Raw genomic sequence first — 11,216 nt, 5'->3', positions numbered from 1 at the left:
AGCTCACACCTTTAATGCTTTGTCTGAGCTGAGATGTCACTTTTTTTTAATATACTGATAATACTTTAAGTTATCTCGGGAATGTGATTTGAAAGTAGTTCTGGGATTTACATATTAATTAATTGAAACCTGCATCGCCATTCTAAGTGATTAAAGACTTCATGGCAACCTAGATTTGTTCAATACATTGCGTCAGTTGTATGACATCTTGATCTTTTACTATAAATTCTGTGTCCAATGATCCTGCCTCACTAGCTACCTGATGAAGGAGCAGTGCTCCAAAAGCTTGTACTGTCAGATACACCTGTTGGACTATAACCTGGTGTTGTGTGATTTTTAAACACTGAAATTTTTTGATTGATCTCCAGCTTCAACACCTTTTTTGCTACCCAATTTTAATTGATTTAATTTATTACTATCACGTGTCATAGAATCCCTACAGTGTTGAAACAGGCCCTTTGGCCCAACATGTCCACACTGACCCTCTAAAGAGTAACTCACCCAGATCCATTCCCCTACCCTATATTTACCCCTGACTAATGCACCTAGCCTACACATCCCTAAACACCATGGGCAATGTAGCATGGCCAATTCACCTGGCCAGCACATCTTTAGATTGTGGGAGGAAACCGGAGCACCCAGAAGAAACCCACACAGACACTGGGAGAATGTGCAAACTCCACACAGTCACCTGATACTAGAATTGAACCTGGGTCCTTAATACGTGTGAGGTAGCAGTGATAACCACTGAGGCACCATGTCACCCTGTACCAAGGTACAGTGAAAAGGGTTTTCTTACGTGTTTTACGGGCAGATCGTACTATACAAGTGTATCAGGGTAACAGAACAAAGTGCGGGATACAATATCACAGCTGCCAAGAAGGTGCAGAGAGAGAGGGGTCAACATTAATACTAAAGAGACCCGTTCAAAAGTCTGATAACAATGATGAAGAAGCTGTTCCTGAATCTGTTTGTCGGTGTGTACAAACATTTATATTTTCTGCCCAACAGAAGAGAGTGGAAGAGAGTGTAGTTGATTGGGAGGGCTGTTTGATTCCTCGGCAGCAGAAAGGGTAGATGGAGTCAATGGGTGGGAGGCTGGTTTGTGTGATGGACTGCGCCGTGTTCACAACTCTCTGTAGTTTCTTATGGGGTTGGGAACAGCAGCTGCTGTACCACACTGTGATGTATCCGGATAGGATGCTGTCAATGGTGGGCCTTTAAAAAATTTGGAAGCATCTCAATACATTATAGGCAGCTTACTGTCAGCTACCGAAGTCCCAAGCTCTTGACATTCCCTGTAAACCTTTCTATCTCTCTGCCCTCTTTTAAACCCACACTTTTGCCCAATCTCTTGTTCAACTGTTCACATACTCTGCCCCCCCCCCCAATCTATATCCTGGAATCAAATTTTGTTTCATCATGCTCATGCCAAGCATCTTGTGGGGCCACTTCATACGCTATATAAATGCAAGTTATTATTGTTGAGACAGCTCCATAAGCCCTCAGAGGATAGAAGGAAGGAAAGAGAGAAGAGCTTGGGGTGGGTTGGTGGGGAAAGAGAGAAATAAAATCACACGGGAGGCAGGTGAAAAATTAAGAGAAGGTTGGGAAAAACATACAAATCAAAGTCAGGGAAAAGACTGAGACGGAAACTCAAAAATAGGGAGAAAATGGAAGGATGGTGTGTGAGGAGGAGACAAAGAGATGTAAAGCGTGAAAGAGTGGAGCTGAAGAGAGAGGAAGTCAAACTGTAATTCCTTTATTTTTATCATTTATTTTGGGGGAAGAGAAGCGTTTTATCACACCCTAGCTGCAGTGCTCATGTCTTTCAGTCAGTGTACATGTTATTTGTGTTTCGAAGAGAGAAAGACTTTTACATCTTTGAAGAAATGTGATACATTTCCGTTCTTGTCTGGAGTTCACACAGCCCTGCTCGAGGAGGGCTGCGCAATCTGTTTGCTGTCACGTTTGTTATCTGATTATTCATTTCCCCATCTGTTCTGTAGCTCCCAACTAACTGGGGCAGCGTGTGGATAAAAGAGCAACCGTGGCAAAGTAACAACTCTGAAAAGGTTACAGCAATCCAGAGCCGCGGGCTAATGTGCTGGGGACGTGGGTTTGGACACCAGCTTTAAAAACCTGGAAGTAAAAGGCAGCCCCAATGGTGAGTGTGTGACCATTGTCAATTGTCATTAAAACCCATCGAGATCTCTCATTCCTTTTAGGGAAAGAAATCGGTCACCCATACCTGGTCTGATTCCTACTTTTTGGAAGACCACAGCAGTTCAGGCAGCATCTGAGGAGCAGCAAAATCGACGTTTCGGGCAAAAGCCCTTCATTCCTATGTGACTCCAGACCCACAGCAATGTGGGTGATTCTCCACCACCCTCTGCAGCCTGTTCTGATATAAAGCAATAGGTTCATTCCCATGCAATCCCACGTTGTAAGAAAATCACGTCATAACTGCACCATTTAAACCAATGGCACTGGAATCTCACTGTAGCCAATGCAGTGAGGAAAGTCCGCATTCTACAAGTAACGGACAAATACATTTGTTGATTGCGTTAAAGCCAATTCGCCTTGAAGAAACACAAGTTATTGCAGAACTGATTGTATAATGACAGAGTGAATCTCTCAGTTCAAGGCCAACTGTAGTGATTGGAACCAGGTGAACTTTGTTGACTATGAAGTCCTTGATTGGGGTTGTTAACCTAGCCCATCAGGAAAGGATACGGCAGAGGATCTCCTCGTGGGTCTGCTCCAGGGCCTGTCCAAACTGGCCATAAACAGGTCCAGGAAGCGGGCTGTGGAGGGGGTCGTTAGGGTCGATTGCCTGCCCCTCTTCCACGGTTATGTCAGAGCCCGGGTGTCCTTGGAGAAGGAGCACACGGTGTCCACCCACACCCTCGAGATATTCAGGGAGAGGTGGGCACCGCAGGGAGTGGAATGTCTTATTTCCCCCTTGCCTTTAACCCTGCCCTCCCCTTCATTTTGTTTTGTTCATGCAGCATTGCCCTTTGATGTGAAGGGCACTGCTTGTCACTGGCCACCCCTGGTGTTTCCTTTCTTTCTGGTGGTGGGAATTGAATAAAGATTTGTGCACCTTGTGTCTTTCACTGTGTCTCACACCTACACACACACAACATGGCTGCTGGGGAAGATATAAGCACTACCGCAGTTAGGCAAAAGAAAATAACCAGGAGAGTTAGAATCAGAAAAATATAACCAGGACACTCTCCAGTGGAGGGTTTTCTACGCAGGAACCCTCCCCCTTTCTCTCGGGGATCTGGATTGGAGGGTGCAGAATGCAGCAGTCCCCCGCAACCGCAGATTGTGGTAGTTCACGGACACCCAGCCCAACTGTTTACTCTGTGGTACTATGGGGTCCGTGGACCATGTATATGTGGGGTGTGGGCGCTTGCACTCCCTTTTTAGTTTCCTAGAGAACCTTCTCCTCTGATTTTGGCTGCACTTCAGTCCCACGGTCCTGATCTTTGGGCACCTGGTGTGGAAGAGGGAGGGTAGGTAAGAGGATCTCCTTGTGGGTCTGCTCCTGGGCCTGGCCAAACTGGCCATAAACAGGTCCAGTCAGTGGGCCGCTATGGGCGGTTGCCTGCCCCTCTTCCGTGGCTATGTCCAAGCCCGGGTGTCTCTGGAGAAGGAGCACATGGTGTCCACCAACGTCCTTGAGATTTTCAGGGAGAGGTGGGCACCGCAGGGAGCAGAGTGCTTTATTTCCCCATCCAACTCTATTTTGATTTAATCCCTGCCCTCCCCTTCACTGTTTGATCGCACAGCATTGCCCTTTTGATGAGGAGGGCGCTACTTGTCATTGGCCACCCTGGTGTTTCCTTTCCCTCTGCCGGTGGAATATATATAAAGATTTCCACACTTGTTGTTCTTCACCATGTTCTACACCTGCACACACACGACATGGCTGTTGGGGAATAAATAAGCATTACCACTAGTTGGTAGTAGTGTGTGGGTTAATGAAAAAAAATGTAACCAGGAGATGAGAATCTCCTCAGCGGAGGACTAACTCTGAGCTGGCTGGTCATAGCCAATGTATTGTGCACTAGTAAAGAAAAGGTGACTTGGTGACGGGGTACCAGCCTCTGTGCAGTTATTGCAGTAACTAAGTAATGAGCAATAAATGCCGGTCTTGCCAGTGACACCCACATCCCATCCAATAGCAATGCAAAATAAAATCAGGTTCTACGTGAGAGCAGCTCATGGCCTTTTTGCAAACGTGGACTGGGTGTTGTGTGTCTGAGTGAGTCTGGGGTAGAGATGGTACGGGTGGTGATGTGGAGGGAACTTAACACACAATCATTTCTACAGACATGCGTTGCCAGAATTGCGTCCGTGTTCTCACCTCCAGCAGTGAGACATTTGATGAACAGAGTCTGACCAACCATCTCTTCTCAGCTTTATAAATATATGCAAAAAAAACCCTGTTTCTGTCGAGATAGATTTCAAAGGATACTCACATGAACCTCTGATGTAAGTTGTGAATGAACAATTAGTCATTGGGGAGACTTGGATAGGAGGTTAGAACAAGATTAAGATTAGATTCTCTACTGTGTGGAAACAGGCCCTTCAGCCCAAACAGTCCACACTGACGAGTAACCCACCCAGACCCATTTCCCTCTGACTAATGCACCTAACACTATGGGCAACCTACCATGGCCAAATCACCTGACCTGCTCATCTTTGGACTGTGGGAGGAAACCCACACAGGCACAGGGAGAATGTGCAAACTCCACACGGACAGTCACCCGAGGCTAGAATCGAACCTGGTGCTGTGAGGCAGCAGTGCTAACCACAGAGCCACTGAGCCACCATACCACGCCACAGGCTAACTTCAAATAGTGATGTCTACTGCAAGATAACCATGTGTATAACGTATATGAATACATTGAAGGTCTAGTCTGAACAAAGACATATCAAAACACTTTTTTAATGAAAAGGACACATTGTGGCCCTCTCCCCACCCTTCCCTGTCCTCTTCCCTCATGGGTGTTCCCCCTTTCTCTCTTTCCTTCCAGATTATGTCGAAGAGATGATGGCAGAACTACTGAATTGTCCTGCTGGACTTGCACAATGACTGGTGAGCGAGAGAGACGCTTTGCGTGCTTTCAGTCGAACAGAAAGCCAGCTCTCCCTTCCTCCTGTCGAGGCACAGATGGTCTTCCTTCAGCAGATTATCCTGCCAGTGCTGTCAAGGGCAGCAGGCTTGTGTCAGAGTCTGGCCTGGGGAAGCGGTAGAAGGGGTTGGAGGGTGGTTAGAGATGTGGTGGTGGGAGGCAGGGGGCTGGTGTGTTGGGAAGTGCAATGTTGACTCACGACTCTCGTGACGTCAGGGCCCAGCTGTTCCCTACCTCTCTTTAGACTCTAAGAGAATGGTAAGCCCTGTTCAAACAGAAGGGAGGCTTAAGGCAGGGCTTACACCAAAGAAAAATCAAAACGACTGACCGTTTTAAAAACAATTTCAACAACATAATTAGAACTTCGGTTATCTCAATTTCGAGAATTTTGTATGTCTTTGTTTCAGTTTTACTGAAAAACTATTTTCACCACTTGGCAGACCAAAGGGTCAAACTGCACGGAGACAGACCCTTTGGCCTAACTTATCCATGCTGACCAGGTTTCCTGAACTGAACTAGCCCCATTTGCCTGCAAATGGATCATGTCTCTCCAAATCTTTCCTATTCATGTACCCGTCCAAATGCCTTTTAAATGTGGTCATGTGAGCCATTAGGTTGTAAAGGAGCTTGAAATCCCTATTGTCACCCATACTCCACATAGAATGGACAGCATAGAAACTGGCCATTCAGCCTATCTAGTCAGTGCTGGTGCTTGTACCCTGCATGAGCCTTCTCGAACTCTACCCCCTTGTTTTAAAGTCGCGGGTGACTTTGAACTGTCCATGTTAACCCTTTGCTTAGTGAAAGCAGAGGTGGGTGTTATAATGTCTTTAACAATAGTGGTCATTACGACTGGCCTTGTTAAGATGATGGGACATTTCTTCAACCTGGTCAGACATGTTCTGAAGCAGGTGGGACTTGAACTCAGGCCTCCTGGCTCGGACATAGAGACACTACCCCTGTGGCACAAGAGTCCCCACAGAAATTAGGACCATGATGAGAGGTCATTTGACCCCTCCAACCTGAGCTACTATTCAGTTGGACCATGGTTGTTCTGTCTGTGGATTCAGCTCCACTTTCCTCCTCATGTGCCCAAGAGTCTTAACTCTCTTGTGGATCAAAAATCTGTCTAACCCAACCTTGAATATATTCAATGACTAGGGAAGAGGATTTCATAGACAAAAGACCTACTAGAGATAAAATGTTTCTTCTTGTCTCAGTCATAAGCGGGAGGCTCCTAATTTTTAAATGGGGTGTCCCCTAGTTCTACGTTCACCCATGACATGACCCTGACATGACCCTGACACGACCCTGACATGACCCCCTCAAGACCTTACATGTTCAATTAACATAGTGTCCCATTCTTTTCAACACTGACGAATATAGGCCGAAACTTTTCAACCTTTCCTCAGAAACTAAAATCCTTTAGCACAGGAGTCAGTCAAGTGAACCTCCTCTGAATGCAATTATGTCTGTTCTTTAGTAAGGAGATCGCAATTCTATGGGGTCCTGTAGATTTAGTCTCACTAAGGCCTGGTCATCTGGAGCAGCACTTCTTAAAATTCATTTGTGGGCATCACTGGCTGGTCCAGCATTAATTGCCCTTCCCAAATTATCCCTTGAGAAGTTGGTGGTGAGCTGCCTTCTTGAACTGCTGCAGTCCATGGGTTGGCTCACAATGATGTTAGGGAGGGAATTTATAACTTCATATTCAACACCCCTTGTAATAGTTTTTTGTTATTACTTATTCATGGGCTATAGGTGTCGCTGATGGGCCAATATTTATTGCCCATTCCTAACTATCATTACTGGAGATGGGCTGTTCAGAGTCATCCACATTGCTATGGGTCTGGAGTCACGTGTAGGCCAGTCCAAGTTGGGATAATGGATTTCTAACCCTCAAACAGCACTAGTGAATCAGATGAGTTTTTGTAACATCTAATAATGGTTACATTGTCACGATTAGATTATCTTTCTAATTCTACATGTTGACTGAATTTAAATTTTGTCATCTACCATGGTGAGACTTGAACCTATATCGCTCGAATAATGGCCTAGGTTTCTGGATGCCTGGTCCTGTGGTACTGTCACTACACTGCCAACTCTCACAATGCCAACATTCACTTTCATTTATCAGCCAGAGGGCACCATTTATATATTTCTGGGATTTGAACCTTGAGAACTCTGGATGTTATTGTATAATGTGTGTGTTGACTCAGCAATGGTGAGAGACTTCAGTTATGATTAGATTACTTACAGTGTGGAAACAGGCCCTTCGGCCCAACAAGTCCACAACGACCCGCCGAAGAGCAACCCATCCAGACCCATTCCCCTACATTAACCCCTTCACCTAACACAAGGGGCAATTTAGCACCTAACTTGCACTTTTTTTGGACTGTGGGAGGAAACCAGAGCACCCGGAGGAAACCCACGCAGACACGGGGAGAATGTGCAAACTTCACACAGACAGTTGCCTGAGGCGGGAATTGAACCCGGGTCTCAGGCGCTGTGAGGCAGTAGTGCTAAATCACTGTACCACTGCATCACCCGTGGACAGATTGGAGAAGCTGATGATATTCTTCTCAGAGGAGATGAGGTTAAGAGGAATTATAGAATCCCTAGAGCATGGGAACAGGCCAGGCAGCCCATCAAGTTCACATCAAACCTCTGAAGGGAATCCCATACAGACCCATTCCACCTCCGATTCCTGTAACTCTGCATTTCCCATGGCTAACCCACCAAGCCTGCACATTCATGGGTACTACAGACAATTTAGTGTGACCAACCCACCGAACCTGCAGATCTATGAACTGTGGGTGGAAATCGAGGCACCCGGAGGAAACCCACACAGACACGGGGAGAATGTGCAAATTTCTTGCTTCACCTGAAGGTGGAATTGAACCTAGTTCCCTGGTGATATGAAGCAGCAGTGCTAACCACTGAGTCACCATGTGGCCCCCAATCCTGAAGCATCTTGATAGAGTGAGTAAGGAGGTTACTCACTAGGCAGTTGATAACCAGAGGACACACATTTGAAATAATCAGTGAAGGAACGAGAGTGGGAGATGAGAATTCATTTTGACACACTAAGTTGTTGTGATTTGGAATAAGCTGCCTGAAAGGGCAGTGGAATCAGATTCGATAGTGATATTGCAAATGGAATCAGATAAATACTCGAAAAGAATAAAAAATATTCAGGGCTATGGATGGGAAGGAGTGGACAAATTGAATAGCAAGTGCTGGCAGAATTGAGCAGAAAGACTCTATCATTCCAACCTTTCACTTAGTCTCTGGGACAGATATGTTTAAATTCTTTCATGAGGTATGGGCATCACTGGTAGGGCCAGTGTTTGTTACCCATCCCTAATTACCAAGCGGCTGGATAGGGGGTATTTCAGCAGGTGTTTAAGAGTCAGCCATATTGCTGTGGGCTAGGAGTCACAAGACCCAAGTAAAAATGGCGGATTCCACTGCCCTAAAGGGCGTTAATGAACCAATGGGTTTTCACAACAATGAATGGTAGATTCACAGTCACCCTCACTGAGATCGGCTTTACATTCCAGATTTTAGTAATTAAATTTAAATTCCACCAATTGTCAGAGTTGGATTCAAACCCATAGCCAGCAGAGCTAGCCCGGTGCTCTGGATTATTAGCCGAGCAATATTTCAGCTTTATCACCATCTCCCTGCAAGTCTTCATTCACGATACTGACCTGGTGTTGAAAATTTCAGATGAGTGACAAATTGCGTTTTCTAATGGAGAAGGATTAAAAAGCAGGTGAGTCGAGTCAGCTGCAGTACCTTTCTCCCAAACCCTGTTTCTCTGATCCCCCATCCAGTGTGACCACCTGCCCTGAAGGTCCCTAAAAGTATTATTCTGACATTATCTTTGGTTGCCAGGCTGGTTCCTGAATGTTTGATCACATGACCAGTCACCCATCATCTGCCATATTCCTGCATTGGTCTGTCCTCTGTTAACTGTAACCAATACAAAAGTGATCGTAGATCGTTTTTCACTCCCAATGGTTTAATCTTGGCCACAATCCTTTTCCCAACTGCCTCCCAAACAACATCTAAAAGACAAAATGCAAAATAAAACATCCTTTTTAATGTCCTAAATGATGTTTCTCCTAGTCGCTGCACAGAACAGTGGCAGGGAGATTAATGCAATCATAGAGTTATACAGCAAGGAAACCGACCCTTTGGTCCAACCAGTCCATGCTGAACATAATCACAAACTAAACTAGTCCCACCTGCCTGCTCTTGGTCCATATCCCTGCAAACATTTCTTATTCAAGAACTTATCCAAATGTCTTTTAAATGTTGTAACTGTACCCGCAACTACCACTTCCTCTGGCAGTTCATTCCACACACGAACCACCCTCTGTTTAAAAACTTTGCCTTTTGTCCTTTTTAAATCTTTCTCCGCTCACCTTAAAAGTATGTCCCCTTGTCTTGAAATCCCCCACCATAGGGGAAAGAAATACTCGCCATTCAGCTTATCTATGCCCCTCATGATTTTATAAATCTCTGTAAGGTCACCTGTCAACTAGTGAAAATAGTCACAGCCTTTCTGTATAACTCAAACCCTCAAATCTCAGCAACATTGATTAGATTCAATTACTTACAGTGTATAAACAGGCCCATCGGCCCAACAAGTCCACACCGACCCTCCGAAGAGCAACCTACCCAGACCCATTCCTCTACATTTACCCCTGCACTTAACACTACGGGCAATTTCCCATGGCCAATCCACCCTAACCTGCACATCTTTGGACTGTGGGAGGAAGCCGGATTACCCGGAGGAAGACCACGCAGACACAAGGAGAATGTGCAAACTCCACACATTCTGAGGTGGGAATTGAACCCGGGTCCCTGGTGCTGTGAGGCAGCAGTGCTAACCACTGAGCCACCGTGCCCCCCATATTTTCTGAACCCTCTCCAGCTTGATAGTATCCTTTTTATAACAGGGTGACCAGAACTGGACACCATATTCCAGAAGAAGCCTCATGAACAATCTCAACATGACGTCTCAACAGCTCTACTCATGGGTCTAAGCAGTGATGGCGAGCATATTAAATGCCTTATATACTGCCCCATCTACAGAAGGTGGTGAACAGCCTTGTTGAACTGTTGCAGTCTATGTAGTGTAGGAACAACCCCAATACTTTTAGAAAGGGGGTTCCTGGGTTTTGACTCAGCAAGGGAAGGGACGACTATAAATTTCCAAGTCAGGCTGATGAGTGGCTTGGAGGGAAACTTGAAGGTGGTGGTTGCTGGGTGTTGTGGTGGATTGTGGTTGGGGATAAGGTCTGTCACCAATGGTTGTCTCCTTGCTGAGTCTGAGGGTCTATCTAATTAGTAATGGTGGAGGATCAACCACTGTTGAGTCTTCACAAGAAGAGGAACTTACCTTTATAATAAGATGCAGTTGTGACCATGTTGCTCCTTTAACAAGATTATGCTGTCCTTGGCTTATTTTTCACAGAGTTTGTAAAAGACACAGACTCCAAAAAGTCTGGGTTTGAAGGGTTTTAGGGCCAGTTTGATTATAACTAACAGATACTGCCTCAGACGGAAGACTTTCAAGTTAAAAAAAAAGTGGAGTGGCCGGTTCTGCCAACACACCTTTTCTCTGCTTTGGTTTCATTTATAGCAGTAATGAGGAAAGAGTTGCTGGACCCACAGAAGCAGGTCAGGCTGGTTATCTTTTTCTGACTTCTCTCTTATAAGACCCTGTGTTTGATTTTATCTTTTGTGCCAAAGGGTGTTTGTGGGGATTATTGCAAGTGTGGGGATCAGCATCATAATGTTGGGATAATCTGTTGGGTTTTTGGAGAGATTAAGGTATTCTGTATTCTGTTCTTGTTTGTGTTTCATTTGGTAATCTTGTAAATAAATTTCGTTTTGTCTAAAACTAAGTGTTTTAACCAGTGGCATCTCCTCTGGAATATCGCGTTACACCCTCTTAAAACAATTAGCAAAGTTAGGGTCTGGGCTACTTTCTTGAAATGTTTTGAGGGGGTCTGGCCTGGTACATAACATAGTTTATTATATGATAGCAGT

This window comes from Chiloscyllium punctatum, chromosome 18 (assembly GCF_047496795.1).
Source record: "Chiloscyllium punctatum isolate Juve2018m chromosome 18, sChiPun1.3, whole genome shotgun sequence".
Taxonomy (NCBI): domain Eukaryota; kingdom Metazoa; phylum Chordata; class Chondrichthyes; order Orectolobiformes; family Hemiscylliidae; genus Chiloscyllium; species Chiloscyllium punctatum.
This window is presented reverse-complemented; position numbering follows the sequence as displayed.